Raw genomic sequence first — 21,492 nt, 5'->3', positions numbered from 1 at the left:
AGAAGGAAGAAAATAATAATATTGGAGCACAAATAAATGAAATAGAGAATTAAAAAAAAAAATAGAGAGCATTAACAAAACTAAAAGTTCGCTATTTGAAAAGGTCAATAAAATTGACAGTTAGCTAGACAAAGAAAAAAAGAGAGAAGATGTAAATAATCCAAATCAGAAATGAGAAGTAACATTTTTCCTGACCCCACAGAAATAAAAAGGATCATAAGAGGATATGATGAATAAGTATATATACCAATAAATTAGACAACCGAAACAAAAAGGGCAGATTTCTAGAAATACTAACAACATATACAATGACTCTAGAAGACACAGAAGACCTCAACAAATCAATTATAAGTAAAGAGATTAAATCAGTAATCACAACCTCTAAACAAAGAAAAGCCCGGGACCAGATGCCTTCCCAGCTGAATTCTGCATGCATTCCAAGAATAATTAACATCAATACCACTTCCAAAAAACACAAGAGGGAACACTTTAATTCATTTTATGAGGCAAATATCATCTTAATACCAAAATCAGAAAATTGAGAAAATAAAATTACAGATCAATTTATCCTATGATTGCAGATGCAAAAATCTTCAACAAAATATTCAGAGATTGAATCACACAGAACATTAAAAGAATTATACACCATGGGCAAGTGGGTTTTATCCCTTGTATGTAAGGGTGGTTCAACACAAGAAAATCAATTAATTTAATTATACCACATTAACAAAATGAAGGGAAATAAATGTGATCATCTCAATTGATGTATAAACAACATCTCACAATATCCAGTATCCTTTCTTGACAAAAACACTAGTAAAATATGAATAGAAAGAAATATTCTCAAGATGGCAATGAACATTTGAAAAATCTGCAGCTAAGATCATACTCAATTGTGAAAGACTAAGTTTTCCCTCTAAGATCAGGAACAAGAATGCTCACTGTTACTACTGTTATTAAACAATGTTCTAGAAATTGTAGCCTGAGCAATTAGGTAAGAAAAAGAAATAAAAGGCAACCAAATTGGAAAGGAAAGTTAGAGTTTTCACTATTTGCAGATGACATGATCCTATATATAGAAATTCCCCAAAAATCTACAGCCAAGCTACTAGAGCTAGTAAATGTATTCAGCAAAGTGGCAGGGTACAAGACCAACATGTAAAAATCGGTAGTGTTTCTACATACCAGTAATGAGCAAACTGAGGAGGAAATTAAGAAAAAAAATCCATAGCAAATAAAAGAATCAAATACCTAGGAACAAATTTAATTTTAGGGATGTAAACAACTTATACACAGAAAACTACAAAACTTTGTTCAAAGAGATCAAACAAGATCTAAATAAATGGAAGGACATTCTACGCTCATTGATTGGAAGACTAAATATTGTGAAGATGTCAATTCTCCCAAAGTGTCTTTGCAGATTCAAAGCAATCCCATTAAAAATTTCAATGGCCTGGGCAGCGCAACAGTGGCTCAGTGACAAAATTCTCACCTGATAAGCCAGAGACCTGGGTTTGGTTCCCGGTGCCTACCCATGTAAAAAAAAAAAAAAAAAAAAAACATATACATACATATATATGGCCTACTTTGCAAAAATGGAAAAGCCAATCATCAAATTTATTTGGCATGGTAAGGTGCCTCAAATAGCCTTCATCTTGAGAATGAAGAAGGAAGTTGGAGGACATGCACTTCCTGACTTTAATGCTTATTACAAGGCTATAGTGGTCAAAAGACCATGGTACCTGCACAAGATTAGATATATAGACCAGTGGAACAAACTGAGATTTCAGAAATAAAAACTCATATATATAGTCAATTAATTTTTTTTTTTTTTTAAAGAAAGACAGAGAAGGAAGGAAGGATAGAAGGAAGGAAAGGAGGAAGAAAGGGAAACATCTTTAAACATTTTCTTATTTTATTATATTTTGTTTGTTTGTTTGTTTTTTACATGGGCTGGGGCCGGGAATCGAACCGGGGTCCTCCGGCATAGCAGGCAAGCACTCTTGCCCGCTGAGCCACCGCGGCCCGCCCTATAGTCAATTAATTTTTGACAAGGCTTTTCCACACAATTAGAAAAGAAAGTCCATTTAACAAATGGTGCTGGGAAAACTGGATATTTGCATGCAAAAGAATGTAACAGGATCTCTATTTCATACCATATATAAAAATTAACTGAAAAAAATGGACCAAAGACATATATAAGAATCAGGATTATAAAACTCAAATCCTAGAAGAAAATATGGCAAAGCATCTTCAAGATCTTGTGGTAGGAAATGGTTTTCTAGATTTTACACCTAAAGCACAAACAACAAAAGAAAAATATATATAAATGGGACTTCATCAAACTTAAAAACTTTTGAGCTTCAAAGGATTTTATTATGAAAGCTAACAGACAACTTATTCATTTGGAGAAAATATTTGGAAACTATATATCAGTAAGTATTTAATGTCCAAATTATATAAAGAAATGTTACAACTCAACAATAAAAAGACAAAAATCCCAATTTATAAAAAATGGGCAAAAAACTTGAATAGTTGTCGCCACTGCTTGTGAGAATATCAGGAATTCTCCACATGGGGAAGTTGAATTTCCCCCCTTTCTCGCCACTCCCCCAAGGGGACTCCGCAAACACATCTCCATTCACTGTTCAAATCACTGTGGGATTTATCTCCAATCACTCTGGGATTGGAGACAACCAAAGCAATGGGCCAAGCCCTCAATCTTTGGATTTGTTCATATGAAATATAACCCCGCAAAGGATAGGCTAAAAAAAAAAAAAACCTGAATAGACATTTTTCCAAAGAGTATATACAAATGGCTAAAAAGTACATGAAAAGATGTTCAACATCATTAGATACTAGGGAAATGCAAATCAAAACCACAATGAGATACCATTTCACACTGACTAGAATGACTAATATTAAAAAAAAAAAATTATAAGTGTTGGAGAGGATGTGGATAAATGGAAAATTCATTTCTCGTGGCAAAGTAAAATGGCGCAGCCATGGTAGCAAATAGTTTGGCAGTTCCTCAAAAAGTTGAAGATAGAACTACCATATTGATCTGGCAATCCCTCTGACTAGATATATACCCTGAAGCAGGGATTTGCACAGATATTAGCACATCGGTGTTCACAGTGACATTATTCAAAATTGAAAAAAGATGGAAGCAATTCAAGTATCCAACAACCAATGAATGGTTAAACAAAATGTGGTATATACACAAAATGGAATATTATTCAGCTATAAAAAGGAATGAATTGCTGATACATGCAACAACATGGATGAACCTTGAAGACATTATGTTGAGTGAGACAAGCCAGATACAAAAGGACAAATATAGAATTATCTCACTGTTACATAATAATTAGAATAAGTAAATTCACAGAATCAGAATCTAGAATATAGGTTACCAGGGTCTGGTATGGGGATAAGGAGTTAATCCTTTAATTGTACAGAATTCCTATTGGGGATGATTATCAAGTTTTGGTAATGGATGGTGGTGATGAGAGCACAATATTATGAATGTACTTAATAGCACTGAATTATATATTTGGAAATTTCAGATTGTATATATGTTATTAGAACAAAAATTGAAAAGATAAAAATGGACTGTTAAATATAGTTAACCCTATTGTAAATGACGGTTTATAGTTAAAGTACAATTATAAATATGTTATTTCATAAATTAAAACAAACATACCCCTAAAACATGCCTGGAATTGACAGAGAAAGTAGATAAGGATTGATGGGGAAAGGGGGTGGGGCTGGAAGGGAATAGGGAATGATTGTTAATGTGTATCGAGTTTCTTCATAGAGTGATGACAGTGTTTTAAAATTGATGGTGGTAAAGGTTGCACAAATCTGAATATACTAGATGTCACTGAATTATACACACTAAATGGGTAAATTAATATGGTATGTGAACTATACTTCAATAAAGCTATTATTTAAAAATGAATACAAGTAAGTTATAAATCTGTATTTGAAACAAAAGCATATTTTTTCAAGTCCTGAACACCAGCCCTGTGGATTATCTCATCAAGTCTTGTGGACCGCAAGGAAAATAGTTCTCTCATACAACCAAGACAGCCTCTGCCGAGCCCACGACACAGAGAAAAATCCTCCTTCAGAGCCAAAGGAGAGTCCCAGAAGAAAAAAAAAAAACAAGGAAAGACTAAGGTACTCTTCTAGATTAAAGGAGATCAAAGACACATGACAACCAAATGCACATATGATGCGGGATTGAATCCTGGAACAAAAAAGGGACACTTTTTCCACTTTTGCTCAAAAGAACATTACTTGGACAATTGGTGACATTTGAATGACCTAGTACTATAGATAACAATATTCTAACAACTGCAATTCCCTGAATCTGATTGTTTGTCATTTTGATTATAGTAGGATTGTTCTTAGGAAACACAATTGAAATATTTAAGGGTAAAAGAATTTAATGGCCTGCAACTTTCCTCCAAATGGCTCAGAGAATAGTTTTCTTTAATCCATCTGGAATATATTTTCAGACATAACACAAGATGCAATGTAATATTATTTTTCTTCTATATACAGAAGATATAGAACCAGAACAGTTTATCAAATCATTTGACCTTTCTCATTAAATTAAAATATTGCCTTTCTCATATACAACTAGAATCTATTTCTAGAATCTCTATTTTGTCCCATACATTTATTTTCCATTCCTATGCCAATATCACAATGATAACTGAATTTATGGTACATTCTAATAACTCAGAAAGGCAAGGTCCAGCTCACTTTTCTTTTTCATACATATTTAAAATATATAAATACATGCACATACATACAAACATGCATATACATATATTCATATATATACAATGAAATAAATATATATACATATTTGTGTACTAATGCGTGTACATTTGTGTATATGTATATTTATATACATGCATATATATGAATGCACATATGTATTGCAATACTTGGACATTTCTCCTAAAATAACCTTGTTGTGATGCTAATTTCAATTGCATTGCATTGATTTTTTTTTTTTTTTTTGCATGGGCAGGCACCAGGAATTGAACCCAGGTCTCCAGCATGGCAGGCGAGAACTCTGCCTGCTGAGCCACCATGGCCCACTCAATTGCATTGAATTCATGTAATTATTTGGGAGAGAATTAAAATTTTCACAATACTCAGTTTTTATCATCGAAGACTCTATAATTTTTTTTTTTACCTAGTTCTTGATTTATATCTTTACATTAGACTCTTTGCTTTTCTTCATGAAAGTCCTCTGCCTTTCTGTTAAAATCATGTCTAACATGGTATGGTTTTATCACTGCTGTGACTACAATATCCCGAGTCCACTTCTAAAACCTAATTGCTGGAATACAGAAAATGTTCTTATTGCCACCTTTCCAAAGTAATTTGTTTTAGTAGCTTTCACTCTATGGTTTTCTTGTTATATAATTGAATTTTAGAGACGTTATTGTGCTGTATCAATCAAATATTAACAAAAGGATAATATTATCTGCTCATTTTCAGTGCTCTTGTCTTACTGTATTCTCTTTGACCTCTAAATTAATATTGAGTAAAAAATAATGGGTCTCCAACTGTCTAATCCTGATTTTAATTATTTTTGTGTTCTGTTTAATTGTGTTTCAACCTCTGGGATTATATTTGCCATTGCTTTTTGGTAAACAGATTTTCATTATATTTATTTTCCTTCTAATACTCTGACATAATTGTAATAGGAATGGCTACTGGATCTTTTTCTCCAACTAATAATTATATACTTAATAGGATTATGTTAAAAACGTTCCTAAAATTGGAAAACTTATTTTCTTATGTTAACCCTATATGGGTATAGTATTTTAGTCTTCTGTTTAATTGATAGATTCTATTTGTTGATGTTTTATTTTAAATTATGCCTTTTTGTTTGTGAGTATGGCGAAATTTTCCTTCTTTGGACTATAGTTTCCTGATCAGGTCTTGCTATTAATTTTATGCCTTCTTCATAAATAAGAACAGGGCATTTTCCATATCATACTATTCCCGGTGTTAATTAACTTAAATAAATTTAAATGATTTATTTTTCAAACTTGGATACAATTTACCTTTGAAATCAATCAAGATTGGTGCCTTTTCCAGGGCTAGATCTAGCACATTCCATCATCTTTGGTTATGCTTGTATTCTTTTATAGAGTAAGTGGTGAACTCAAATTATCCACTTTTTTGGGGTTTTAGGTAATTTATAACTTGCTAGGAAAGTATCATTTTTCTCTAGATTTTCAAATTGTTACTAAAATCCTATATATAATCCACTTGTGATTTTTCCAATTGCTCTATGCATGTTCCTTTACATTCCATATTTTTATAATTTTGATTTCTTGCCTTTTTCTGTAGAATCCTAAGTGGCTTTATTAGTTTTTTTTTTCTTTTAAAAAATCAATATTTTGATTTAGTAACCCTTCCCTATATTTTGTTTTTATCCTACAGCTCCATTTTTATTCTTATTAATCCCCTAGTACAGTTCTATAATTTTTTTTCTAATTTTTAAAACATTGGTAGTAATTTAAATTCCTTTAATTTTCATCTTTCTTTTTTAATATGAAAGACATTTAAGATCACACATTTCCTCTAATACAGTTTTGGCTGTGTCATATTTTCACTTTCCAAATAATTTGCAATTTTCTTCTGAATTTCACTTTCATTTAGTGGTTCTCTAGGAATTCATTTCTTAACTGCTACAAATGTACTATTTCAAGGTTCCCTTCATATCATTTCATTCTAATTTCCAATAATTATTTCATTCAATTTCTAATAATTGTTACATTTTGATCAGAATAGGTAGTCTGAACATTCTACACACTTGTAAATGCAAAGTTTCTTTATGGCCAAGCACATGATAAATTTTTCTAAATGTTTTGTGACTTTGTATATGGAATTATACTATTTTGAAAAAAAATGTAAAAAACTATTAATTTCAATATATACTTTCAATAAAAGTATAGTTTATACTTTTACTTATTTTGCCTACAAAATATAAACTATTCACAAAGAGGTTTCTTGAAATAACCCATTACAAATGTATTTTTATCAAGTTCTTATATTTCTAACAGCTTTGTTTTATGCTTTCAGCTATTGGGTTCAGAACATACCAGTTCTATACGGTATATGTCTTTCATAAACTGTGTTTTCATTTATTTCCTTTCCATGAATAATTTTGTGTTTTTAATCTAAAATTTTACCTTATCCGAGATTCCTTTTGTTTTTTATACTTTCTTTTTTCTTTGTATTTTTCCTTTGCATAGAAAGGTTCTGTCTTTTCATTTTTAAATAATTTTAAATGTTTTTTTATTAATAGCAGTCTAATATAAGTCAACAGACTTATATTTTCAAGTAAGACACCTTTAAGCAGAAAATTTAGGTTTCATGCTTCATGTGATCACTGACATACTTGATTTTATTCCTTTGCTTCACTTTCATCATTCATTTTTTCTCTTCTCGTCTTATTTTTCTAATTTGATCATATTGCAATCCACTTTTTCTTTTCCCATTTTATTTGGAAGTTCTATCAATGCAGTTCTATCCTTTAACAGTTAACCTCTTTTCCTTTGTTCATTACCAGAAACCTACTTCTGTAATTGAAATCCTATATGGATTTCAGTTAAATCCAAAATAAAAACTCTTCCTCTCAATAAAATGCTCTATTTCCCATTTGTTTTCATTTCTCCAAAGGATTACACCTTTAGCATATCTGCATTCCTCCTTTCCTTACCCCTTACTCCCAAAGTTGAAGAAATTAGAATAACTAACTACTAATTAACTAATGACTAATAAATAATTAAGATATTTTAGTAATTTTAATTCTTAACCATTAATTGAATTCCATTCATTTGTTCGCTCTCTTTAATGAGGTTTTATTTAGCGTACATATTACATATTCTCAGTCCATCATTATCCATTTACAACTAAGTAAACACACAAACAGGCATTCATTTATTCCAAGTCATTATTCAACACAATTTCCATTTCCGATTTCCCTAGCTTGATTTCCCATTTCTCCTTCACTTTTTTGCCTCTGATCTATTGTTTTCTCCTTAGAGTTTTGCTCCTTGAGTTCTTATAAAATATTAATTGAATTATTGGGCCTTCCAGGTGAATTACAGCATTGCTGGGTAAATGATTTTCAAAGAAGCCCTTTTCTTTGCATTGTGTCTAGAAATTATACTACTGTCTTCTAGTTTCCAATACTACAGATGAGAAATAAGAGTTCTGAACTCTTTCCCATTAAATGTAACTTGTTCTTTCTAGCAAGAAGGCTGTAAGATTTTTTTTTTAAATCCTTAAGGTACAGGAATTTTCCAGGGTATACATAAGTATATATGCTTCCTCTCAATGTTTCCTTAACCACAGTAAACCCTTTCATTCCAACTCCTGTCTTTCATCTCAGATAAATTTTCTTTTTTAATCATATATGTATTTAGATGTCCAAGGTAATTGATTTCCTGGACCAAAAATTCCATCTAAACTCTGACCATCTTCTCCTTTAATTAAATTTTAAAAAAATTTCATACAGGAGTGGTTTTTAACTGCAGAAAATATACACCTATGTTGCCTTTAGTACTCACTATTTTTTTTTCAAGTTATCCAGCATCTCCTCCTCTATTTCACTGGATGCCTGTTCTTCTTTGCTCTAAATGATAAACATCTCTATAGCTTCTGGGCACTTTCAAGCTTATTTTTTCTTTGTTGGATCATGGAATCTAAGGTTGGATTACTAGAGGACCCTAAGACCTTTAAACAATGGAAAGTTAAGTGGTCTCTGTCCCTCATGGGCCTCTGCAAAGGTACCAAGAGGAAGCTTTTGCCTGAACCTAGCCTGCTTTCCCTTTCATAGTTTTAGAGGCAGGGAGGACTCTATCCACCCAGTCAATTCCCTTTTGGCCTTCTGAGCTTCTTATTTGCAGCTGGCTTCTCCGTAACTCCAGCAGCCAGTTGGCTCATGAGAAAAGGGCACTGGAATTGGGAAAAAGAAGCGATCTTCCCAGAATACCACTCTTTGCTTTGCAGTTAAAATACTTCCCCTATATTTTATCCTGTTTGCCCTTATAATCTTACAAAAACGGTGAGGTAGAGGTTCTAACCCTAAAGCGGCAGGCTGAATGCCTTTTCCGCTTTTTAAAAAAACTACAGTAGCAAACCATGGCAATTAGCACTATTTAACTGAAGCATGAAGAAGAGTAAACAGCCAGAATAGTCTCTTGACTTATTTGATCTCTCTCAGTCACTGATGCCTTAGTTTATGATGCTTCTTTTCACTGTTTTGGTCAGGAAGGCCCTGTTGAACTCACGTTGCCAGGGCCAGATGTATCCCCAGTCATGCCCCATGTTGTCAGGAAGACTTTCACCCTTGGATGTCATGTCCTACATAGCGGGGAGTGTAATGACTTTCCTTACAGAGTTGGGCTTAGAGAGAGAGGCTACATCTGAGCAACAACAGAGGTTTCCAGGAAGCAACTCTTATGTCTCGTTATAGGTAGTCTTAGCATCTCCACTACAGAAATAAGTTTCATAAGTGAAAACTAATTGCTATGGTTTGTTAAACCCCACCAACATTACTCATATTAACTCTTAAAAACATGTAGGGCTCAAACTGAGACTCTATAAAAGTTTCATGCGCTAAGTATGTTTTCCTGGAACCTATAATTTCTAGAGGGCTCCTAGGCCAGATAAATCCTGAAACCCAGAGGGACCAGCCTCTCCAAGATCATCAACTAATTACATCTCTTTATTCTTTAGTGTGGACATCCCTTCTCAACATGAAAAAGTCAGAAGGGGCTTTGACTAAAGATCTCTATAGATCTTTATATAGAAGGATCAAAAGCAAAGGAGGAAATATGAAGGAGGAGTTATAACAGAGAACATAGGATTTAACAAATGAGTATGACACTGAATCGGTATATCGATATTTCTTCTAGCTTCCAGTATTTTAGAGCAGCTAGAAGGAAAAATCTGAAATAGTAGAATGGTAACCGATAACACACCTTGGAATCTGTTCTGTAACTACTTGTTGAAGTGTGCTTTAAAAATTACTTTCTTTTCTTTGTATATATATTTGTTATATTTCACAATAAAAAACATTTAAAGAAAGGTACACTAGGTGGTGGCCAAAGCTATAAAATCTTGTTTTGCTCCAGGGATGATCCTCCAGAGCATGGTTGAGTAGCCGGTGCAATCCTGTGGGAGCTGGGGCACAGAAATTCTGAAGTGAAACCAAAGTCTGTGAGCACTGGTACCTTTACTTGAAGAAGATAAAGGCTGTTGACAAAGGAAAAGAATGTATCATTCCCAGTTCTGCATATAGAAATATGAGGGAGAGAACCAGCACTTCAGAATAGCACAGAGAACATGAGGAATTCAAGTACAAGAAAACTCATCTGTTGGAATACCAGGATATCTTGGAAACAGCAGCCCAAGTTTAGGGTCTTTCCTTGGATGTCTCCATGCATTCTCAGCTCAGATTCCTGGATGAAGGACATCCCAAAGGAAAGTACCATTACTGCTTAAGTGGTCTGAAGTCCATCTAGACCACTTCCAAAACCAGTACCCAGTGGATAATGCTGGGCTCTTCTCCTATATGACTTTTTCTTGGCTTCTCCTCTGACCTGTATGGCCCATAAAAAAGGGGAGCTCTTAATGGAGGATGTGTGGTCTTTGTCCTACTATGAATCTTCTGATGGAAACTTCAAAAGACAACAGAGGCTGTGACAAGAAGAGAGGAATGAAGCTGAACCAGATTCTGCTTCCCTCTGAACTGTTGTGTGGCTCTTTTGTATGAAATTTATCCTCTCCACCATATTTCTGATGATCACACAAATGGCTGGCTTCAGTGGACCAAATTTCCAGGATGTCTGTGTTCCTTGGTCAGAATGAGAAAATAAAGCTGGGCATAATCTCTTGCTAAAAAGGAAGGAACCCCAAACAACAACCTGCTGTCCTTCCATGCCTTCCTTTGGAGACTAGTCCATTAGCACCATGGTATATGAGAAAATGTTTTACTGTACCACCATCTTACTGAGTTGTTTCACGTGAGGAAAAGGGGGCTTTGAACCTGTGATTTGGTGACTCAGTTCTACATTTTGGAGCCTGGGTTGGTTTAAAGATGCATGTGCCCCAGAAAAGAACATGTTCTTATAATCCATTCCTGTGGGTGCAGACCTATTATAGGCAGGACATTTTGAATAGACTGTTTCAATTGAAATGTGACCCACCCAATTCAAGGTGGGTCTTTATCCTTTGCTGGAGTCCTTTAAGAGAATAAAAGACATAAAAGGCCCAGAGAGCTCAGAGAGAGAGAGAAACACCCAGAGAGAGCTGAGAGAGGGGGGAAAAGCCATGGAAGAGTTAAGAGAGGACCCACAGAAGCTAAGAGGGAAAGCCACTGAAGCCAGAAGCCAAACCCAAGAGAGAAGGACCAGAAGATGTAGGCCATGTTCCTTCCCATCTGACAAAGGCATCCCAGATGCTTGCAGCCTTTCTTCAGAGAAGTTATTGTCCAGGTGATGCCTTAAATTTTGGCATCTTTTCAATCTTACGACCATAAATTTGTGAACTAATAAATTCCTATTGTAAAAGCTGACCCATTTCTGGTATATTGCATTCTATCCAATTTGGCAAACTGAAACAGAGTCCATATTAGAAAAAAAGCCAATCTTCTTGCTAGTAAACCAACAACCCAGCTGTATACAGGTGTGTTCCAAGCACCAGATATAAGCCTAAAAATGTGAAGGAGAGGAAAATTGGGATATGACAGACCTCTGCATCTGAAATTTACTATTCAATCAGGTAATTATTTACTGAGACGTGGTGTAAATTTGGTTAGTGGGGATTTATTAGGATCTAGTAGACATCTGGTATTAATGTAGTCTCAGGAAAAATGAGAAATACTAATTAACCCAGAGAGAATCTGGGCTCTGGAATTCAGTCTTTCTAACTCAGGACTATTGCAGCTGGCTTCCATTTTGACTGTCATTCAGTGCTGGCTTACAGTTGAGTCAACATTACTATCAGGAACTGGGTAGATGGGGTGGATGACTTTCTTGTTAATTTTTTCTTCCTTCAAGGTGGGGGATTGGTTTGCCTTTCTTTTGTTGTGGTTTGCTTCATTTCATTTTTTTGCAAGATCCAATTTTAGCTGCAGGGGCTTCAAAAGACTCTAAAGGATGCTACCAATTTTTCCTTGGGGCCTAGACTTTTGTATTCCATCCTGAGCAGAAGTAATGCCTCACAGTCTAGCAAACCAATAGCACCAGCAATTTTAAGGAGAGTACCTCTTTGGGAAGTTTTTAAACTTTTGGTGTTTTTTTTTTTAATTCTCCTTTTTTCAGCAGCAAGTTCTATATTTCTATATTTCAAGAAAATCTACTTCATTGCAGAATCGCTGCAACTTTAGAAGCCCTAACTAATTAAGTGCTGTCAGCTTCATGTACTACTCTGGACTCTGGAAACATATACAGGTTCTATTCGGTATTTTCACTGTGCGTAGTTAAAACAGTTCAGAGGCCACATGACCTGTTAGATGGCTAGCCTTATAAAACTTGACTCCCTCTTACCACAATTTGTTATTATGTATTTATTTCTGCATTTTCAGTCTCCCCATCTTCCCAGATGGTAAGCTCCATGTCGGCAGGCAAAAATGATTGTTTCATGAACACTGTGAGCCTAGAGCCTAGTTAGCTACCGATAAAAGAGTTGTTGAAGGAAAAAAACCTTGACTCGATATCTTTTCATTGTATGTTATTGCAATGCTCCTCCTGTTATACAGTGTTTGTGAGATGCTCTTTGTAGCATAAAATAAAAAACTTTTTTTTATTTTTTCCATTTTCAATAAAAGTACATTACTTTTCTGAAATGAAAACTATTGTAAACACAGAGAAAAACAAAACTTGCATTGGCCCTGCTTCAGCATGCATGGTTACATTCCAACATGCTCAAGTTTCAAGGCCTATAAACAATTTCCATCCTTGCATTTTTCAAAGAACACAACCTCTAAAGAGAGAAGACCCTGAAGTACAGATAAGTAAAGAATGGAAGAGCTTGTACAATTTGGGGCCCTGGACTCAGGACAATCAACATATGGTCCCTTAGCGAGATTATACAACACCTGTTCACAGTTAACTTTTCTTGACCTCTCACTTGTACCTGGCCCAACTGGATACAGCACATGGGTCCCTCTGGGTACATAAGAAAAGAGATAGATGCCGATAAATGCTCTTTCTTATGGATCTTAAAAGGGAGACATACATCCATTTCCTAATTCAAAACTGCATCTAACACAACTTCAATCAATACGATGTAGAGAAATATGTGCTTTGGTTTTCTATCCATTTATTTTTCAGTTAGGGCCTAGGTGATAAAATTCAAACATAAAGATGACTTGAGTACTCTTCACTTGAAAAAAAAAATAACAGAAACTGCTTCCTCTGGCAAAATAAACCTTTAGCCATGTTTGCCATGTTCCAATGTTGGAACAAGTAAGGAAACTATACTAGACATCCTTTTCTTTAGGAGATATACCTTTCTCTGGTAACTTGAATGGTGTAATAACTCTAGTGTGCATGCAATGAAGTAGATTTTCTTGAAATATAGAAATATAGAACTTGCTGCTGAAAAAAGGAGAATTAAAAAAAAAAAAACACCAAAAGTTTAAAAACTTCCCAAAGAGGTACTCTCCTTAAAATTGCTGGTGCTATTGGTTTGCTAGACTGTGAGGCATTACTTCTGCTCAGGATGGAATACAAAAGTCTAGGCCCCAAGGAAAAATTGGTAGCATCCTTTAGAGTCTTTTGAAGCCCCTGCAGCTAAAATTGGTTTTTACTCACCTCCTATGTTTAGCTCCTACTCAGTTATCACTCTGGAGAATTGCCATTGCATGCCTAAGATCATGCAATATAAATGTTGGTGAGAACATAAAAGGGAATGCCTCTTAACAATTTGTATTCTGCAGTGTCTCCCACTTTGTCTTCACAGGAAGTCTCCTAGCCAGCTACTAGTCTGCACATTCCTGCAGAAAACACATTTTTCAAGTTTATAAGCAAAATGCTATAAGCTGCTGCCTTCATGGGTAGTCCTCTCTAATTACTTTTCTCATTTTTCCCTCTCATTAGAAAGCAAAACTTAAGGAAAACTTAAACTTCAAATAGTCTTACAATAGACTTGAGGTGCAATATTTCTTGCTCTCTTTTCAGGGAAATACATTTGGCCTAATGCAGGCAATAATCCATCCATCTTTGACTTTTTCCTCCTCTATTTATGTTTAAGTGGTGAATACAGTCACTGACTTGGAATCATGAGACCCAACTCTTCCCTCACTATTTAACTTCTCTAAACTATGGTTTCTTAAAATACTGCTGACCCCACGGGTGATCAGGTATGCAAAAAGTGCAACACAGTGTTCAATAAATGGTAGATTTTTAGAGTACTCTCTTATTTCAATTTTTCCCCAAGTTAAAAAATGAATATCTCTTCTCTGGAGGGAAGAAAGGAAGCAGGGAGAGAAGGAAAGAAAGAAGGAGGAAAGGCAGGAGGAAAGAAGAGAAGGAAGGCAATAAAATGTAGGTCACAGGGAACTGGAGAAGATTGCAGAGTAGGGAGCTCCAGAAGTCACTTCCCCTCCACAAACGTTCAGTGGACAGGCAGAAACTGTCTGAAACAACTGATCTGAACGTCAGTGTACACTGTACAACATGCAGGGAAAAACAGGATCAAGAGTCTGAGAAACGATGGTAAAAAACTGTAACAGTTCTCAGCAGCTGTGGGTGCCCATCCCCACTCACAAAATGAGCTGCCTAGGTCTCGTCTTTGGCTGGTTGCTGCAACTAGAGAGGGACATAGAAGCCCTCCTCCCCAAGAACAGGTATAGGTACACTGAGTACTGATCATGGTTTTTGATTAGTGAATTTAAATCGCATGGTCCTGGCTCTGAAGCACTGTCTCAGCCAGCCCCAGAGAGGGAGCACTGTGGCCACTGTTTCAACCCCACTACTGACAGGAGTGAAGCAGGTGGAGGTTTAAAGAGGCAGGGTCTCCCTAGGGCTGCAGTAAACAGTTAGCTAAAGACTGCCATCTCCTAGGCAGGTCAGGAAAGTGCAGATTTATCAAATAAAGAAGAGCTGAATAAACGTGATCAGTTAAATACCAGCAATCTAAAGGTCTAGTACAAATTGAACCAAATGTCAATGAAGAGCATTAACACAAAGCCAATCAACAATAAAACCCTTGGCAAGAGAGAGAAATTGACCTTCAGAGTAACTTCATCAAAATAATCAGATGCCTAGACATCAGCAAATTATTACAAGCCACACCAAGAAATAGGAAGAAATAGCCAGTCAAAGGAGCAAAACTTTGGAGGACATACAGAATTTGGAACAATTAATCAAAGATGTTCAAACAAATCTCCTAAATCAATTCAAGGAGATGAAGGGAAATATGGCTAAGGAGATGAAGGATTTGAAGAAGATGCTGTGTGAACATACATAAGATTCTGAAAGTATGAAAAGAAACATGCTACAATTTATGAGAAAGAAATGTACAACAGAAGAGATTAAAAATATACTAACGGGGTAAAGCGTGGTTCAGTGGTAAAATTTTCATCTGCCATGCAGGAAACCCAGGTTTGATTCTCAGCCCATGTACTTCCCAAACAAAGAAACCAACAAAAACAAACAAAGAAAAAAGTCAACAAATGCTGCTGCAACAATGGGATACTCACATGGAAAAATAATGAAGTGTGACCCTGGCATACAGCATACAAAAACAAAAAAATACACTAGAGGCACTTTGCGCTTCAGAGCTGGAAAGACAATTGTTGGGAGTCTTGGAGGCTGAGGAGTTATAGGTGAAGGTGGCTGTGGAGACCCAATTGATGTGACAGGCCACTATTCCTCACCTCTTTCTTCTCATGCTGCCTCCTGTCTTGAAAATAATTTTTTTACTAAAAAGAAAGGAGAATAAAAGTTGCTGTCTGCTTCTCATGCCCTCTGTTCCTCTCAGCTCTCTGCCTTGAGAGGCAGTCCTGAGTGGTGGCTCTGCCATGCCCCAGCCACCCTGGGCCACCCCACCACCACCACCCCTATGTATCCCGTCTGCACTCAGGCTGCCAACATGGTAGGTGAGATCAACACCCTTGTACCCTTCATTTACAAGTTCTTCCACACCACGAACAAGTGACAGCTGCAGACCTTCAGCCAGAGCTCACAGGAGCTGCTGGCAGAACATTATAAACATCACTCATTCTCTGAAAAGTTGTGCAATAGATCAAGTTACCACTGTATTCACATCCACCTTAAAATGGATCCACTGACTGGCAGCACAACAGATTAGACTAAGCAGTCAGAAGCTGCTCAGGCTTCTCCCAAGTGAACTCACACTTTGGGCTGACTGTGAAGTATTCTACAGAACCGAAGAAGATAGCTCTATCTGTGCACTTTATATGAAGTCTTACCAGCAGGAGGTAACACTCAAAACAGCATCATTGTGCAAATAGTAGACAGCGAATCAGCTGTAAGGAGGAACTTCTCTTGGGCAGAATAAGCCCTCCCAAAATCTACAATATGATTACTGTATTGGGTTAAGATATAGTCTATGGATGAATCATCTTATCAGAGATGTATTAATTTGATTTTGTTTTGGGTGGGCTCCTCTTGGGGACAGATTATGGAATGTAAACCAAGTCACAACTGTGAAGATCTGGCACAATATAGTATGGTAAATTTTTTTAAGTGACAGTGCCATAATTTGGACAGTAGCTTTCAATGGTTTAATAGCCCGTGAGTCCAAGTAAATGATCACTTTATTTTCTAGGGTGGTTTCAGTTTCTCCCAGACATTATACCTGATTTTTATAATAATCCTTTTAATGCAAACATGTATTTGAAAGAATCTTTCTTTGCAGTAGATCTTGCAGAGTAAATCTGTACTGTTATACAGGAAAATTGTTACTGTTAAATATTTTGGCAGCATAATAGGAAAACTTGATGTTTTAAACATGGTAGAATTGGAAATTTTATTACAAGACTTTTACCTAGTACTTAAATACATATACATGTACATAAGACAGACCAGTAAGCATGACTTGGGAAAATGGTCAGACCCTGAAATGTGTTTTTGGCCTTTAAATATCAAATGACCAGAATCTTCCATGGCAACAGGGTATTAAAAAGACACTGTCTCGATTGTGGGGTTAGTAACAGCCAGTTTTCTGCATATTTACTAGCTTGTAATTTTCTAAGACTGCCTGAATTTCTTATTTTTAGAAAGTAGAGGTCAGGTTTATAACTTTGCTTATGTGTAATTGGGTAGAAGACTTTGCCACAAACTACCATCTATTTTGTGAACTTTGTCATTCATCTTTTATTTGGTAAATAATGAACTGGTATAAATTTGTACAGTTTATGCATATTGATTGTGGCAAAGTTGGACAGATTTCTATATTTTTTATCAGAAAATTTTCTTCTCTTTATAATAAATTGTTTTTTATGTTGGAATTTAATAAAATAGACTAGAGGCCTACAACAGCAGATTTGAACAGGCAGATGAAAGAATTACCAAACCAGAAGCCAGGACAATCTAAATCGTATAGACAGAAAAACAGGTAGAGAAAAGAATGGAAAAAATAGAACAGGACCTCAGGGAATTGAATGACAACATGAAGTGCTCAAAAATACATATCATGGGTGTCCCAGAAGGAGAAGAGAAGGGTAAAGAGGCATAAAGAATATCTGATAAAATAATGGCCCAAAAATTCCCAACTCTTATGGAAAACAAGAATATACATGTTCAAGAAACGCAACATACTCTAAACAGAATAAATCCTAATAGACTTATTCTGAGACACACAAATCAGAATGTCAAAAACCAAAAATAAAAAGAGAATCCTGAAAACAAAAAGAGAAAAGTGATTCATCACATTCAAGGCAAGTGCAATACACTAATACATTATGTGTCAATTTTTCATCAGAAACCAAGGAGGTGAGACGGCAGTGGTATGATATATTTAAGGTAATGAATGAAAAAAACTGCCAGCCATGAATTCTTTATCCAGCAAAATTGTCCTTCAAAAATGAGGGAGAGTTTAAAATATTCAAAGATAAACAGAAACAGAGTTTGTCAACAAGAGGCTGTCCTAGAAGAAATACTAAAAGGAGATCTTTAGTTGAAAGGAAAAGATAGGACAGAGATTTGGAGGAGAGAGTAGAAATTAAATTATCAGTAAGAGTAACTAAAAGGATACAAATAGATAAAACAAGAGAAGACATAAAAACCAAAGGATAAAATGGTTGAAGTAAGTACGGCCTATACAACAATATAATTAATGATAATGGATGAAACTCCCCAGTCAAAAGATACAGATTGGCAGAATGGATAAAAAGTATGATCAATCTGTATGCTGTTTACAAGAGACTCACTATAATGCAAGGAAACAAATAGGTTGAAAGTGAATGATTAGAAAAAAGTATTCCATACAAATAGTAACCAAAAAAAAAAGAAGAAGAAGTGGAGTAGCTATAATAATATCAGACAAAAAGTAGCTATAATAATATCAGATAAAATACACTTTAAAGGCATAACTATTATAAGAGACAAATAAGGACACACTATATTAAAAGGGACAACTCATGAAGAAGACTAAACAATAATAAATATTTACACACCTGTAAATCAGGGTGCCCAAAATATATGAGGCAAGTATTAGCAACATTGAAGGGAGGAATAGACATCACTACAATAATAGTTGGAGATTTCAATACATCACTGTCATCAATAGATAGAATATCTAGACAGAGGATCAATAAGGAATCAGAGAACTTGAATAATATGATAAATGAACTAGATTTAGACATATACAGAACTTTACACCCCCACATAGCAGAGTGTACATTCTTCTCAAGTGCTCATGAATAATTCTCCAGGACAGATCATGTGTTGTCACAAAATAAACCTCAGTAAATTTTAAACTATTAGAATTATGCAAAAACATTCTCTCAAGCCATAACAGAATGCAGGTGGAAATCAATAACAAGGGAAGAACTGAAAAATTCAAAAATATATATGGAGGTTAAATGACACACTCCAATTACAAGTAAAGAAATTGAATCCATCATCAAAAGCCTCCCAATAAAGAAAAGAAGAGGACTAGGTGACTTCACAGGTGAATTCCAGCAATTGTTCCAAGAAGATTTAATACTACTCTTTCTCAAAATCTTCCAAAATACTGAAGAGGAGCAAATACTACTTAGCTCATTCTATGAAGTCAATATCATCCTAACATCAAAGCAGATTAAATACCACAAGAAAAGAAAACTACAGACTAATCTATCTAATTAATATATATATGCAAAAAACCTCAATAAAGTACTAGCAAATCAAATCCAACAGTACATTAAAAGAATTATATACCATGATTAAGTAGGATTTATCCCAGGTATGCAGGGGTGGTTCAACACAAGAGAATCAATTAATGAAATATACCACATTAACAAATCAAAGGGGGAAAATACATGATCATATTGATAGATGCAGAAAAGACATTTGACAAACTCCAGAATAATTTCTTGTTAAAACACTTCAAGATAGGAATAAAAAGAAACTTTCTCAACATGATAAAAGACATGCATGAAAAATACACATGTAACATTGTACTCAATTGAAAGACTGAAATCTTTCCCTCTGTGATCTGGAACAAGACAAGCAAACCTACTGTAACCACTGTCATTCAACATTGTGTTAAAAGTGCTAACTAGAGCAATTAGGCAAGAAAAAGAAGTAAAAGGCATTCAAATTGGAATGGAAGAAGTAAAACTCTCATGATTTACAAACAACATGATCCTATATATAGAAAGTCCCCAAAAAACTAAAACAAAGATACTAGAGTTCATAATCTAGTTCAGCAAAGTGGTGGGATACAAGATCAACACGAAAAAAAAGGTGTCTCTATACATTAATAATTAGCAATCTGAGAAGGAAATCAAGAAAAAAAAGTCCATTTACAATAGTAACAAGAGGAAGCAAATAACTTGGAATAAATCTAAGCAAGGATGTAAAGGACTTGAACACAGAAAAAACTACAAAACATTGGTATAAGAAATCAAAGATGACCTAAAAAAATTGAAGGACTTTCTATGTTCATGGTTTGGAAAAATAAACATCGTTAAGATGTTAATTCTGCCCAAATTTATTTCTAGATCCAACACACTCTCAATCAAAATTCCAACAGCCTACTGTGTAGAAGTGGAAAAAGCCAATAATCAAATTTATTTGGAATGATATGGACTCCAAATAGCTAAAACCATCTTGAAAATGAAGAATGAAATTGTCAGACTCACACTTCCCATCTTTAAAGCTTATTACAAAGTTACAGTGATCAAAACAACATGGAACTGGCAAAAAGATAGATACATTGATCAATGGAATTGAATTGAGAGTTCAGAAATATACTCACATCTATAGCCAATTGATATTTGACAAAGCTGCAAGTCCACTCAACTGGGACAGAACAGTCTATTCAACAACTACTGCTAGGAGAACTGGATATCCACATGCAAAAAATAAAAGAGGACCCTATCTCACACCTTATATAAAAATTAACCCAAAGTAGATCAAAGATCTAAATATAAGAGGCAGAACCACAAAACTCCTAGAAGAAAATATACAGATGAATATTCAAGATCTTATGGTAGGCAATGGTTTCTTAGACTTTACACCCAAAGCACAAACAATGGAAGAAAAGGATAGATAAATGGGACCTCCTTAAAATTAAAAACTTTTTGTGCTGCAGAGAACTTTGTCAAGAAAGCACCCACTCATTCAGAGAAAATATTTGGAAGTCACATATTTAATAAAGGTTTAACATCCAGAAAAGAAAAAGAAATTACAATTCAACAATAAATGATAACCCAACTGAAAAATGGGCAAAAGACCTGAACAGACATTTTTTCCAAAGACGAGATACAAAGGGCTAAAAAGTACATGAAAAGAGGTCCAGCATCATTACCTATTAGAGAAATGCAAATCAAAACCACAATGAGATATCATTTCACAGCTACCAGAATGGCCACTATTTAAAAAAAAGAAAACTTCTTTTAAGCAAGTATTAGAGAGGATGTGGAGAAATAGGAACACTCATTTCCTGTTGATGGGAATGTGAAATGGTGCAGCTGCTGTGGAAGTCAGTTTAGCGGTTCCTCAGGAAGCTAAGTATAGAATTGCTATATGACCCAGCAATCCTGCTACCAGGTATACATCCAGAAGAACTGAAAGCAGGGATGTGAACAGACATTTGCACTCCAATGTTCATAGTGGCATGATCCACAATTGTCAAAAGATGGAAGCAACCCACATGTCCATTAACTGACATGACTAAACAAAATGTGGTATATGGATATGATTGAATATTTTTCAGCTGTATGAAAGAAGTCCTGATGCATGTAACAACATGGATGAACTTTGAGGA

General features: G+C 35.0%; 2 pseudogenes; both read left to right on the top strand.

Moving 5' to 3' along the window:
- LOC143656847 (ATP-binding cassette sub-family C member 5 pseudogene) overlaps nucleotides 1-11,013 on the top strand; it is a 68,804-nt pseudogene extending 57,791 nt beyond the window's left edge.
- Nucleotides 11,014-16,116: 5,103 nt separating this feature from the next.
- LOC143658024 (protein BTG1 pseudogene) lies at nucleotides 16,117-16,616 on the top strand (annotated as a pseudogene).
- The last annotated feature ends 4,876 nt before the right edge of the window (nucleotides 16,617-21,492 follow it).

Source organism: Tamandua tetradactyla, chromosome 15 (genome assembly GCF_023851605.1).
Source record: "Tamandua tetradactyla isolate mTamTet1 chromosome 15, mTamTet1.pri, whole genome shotgun sequence".
Classification (NCBI taxonomy): Eukaryota; Metazoa; Chordata; class Mammalia; order Pilosa; family Myrmecophagidae; genus Tamandua; species Tamandua tetradactyla.
This window is presented reverse-complemented; position numbering and strand designations above follow the sequence as displayed.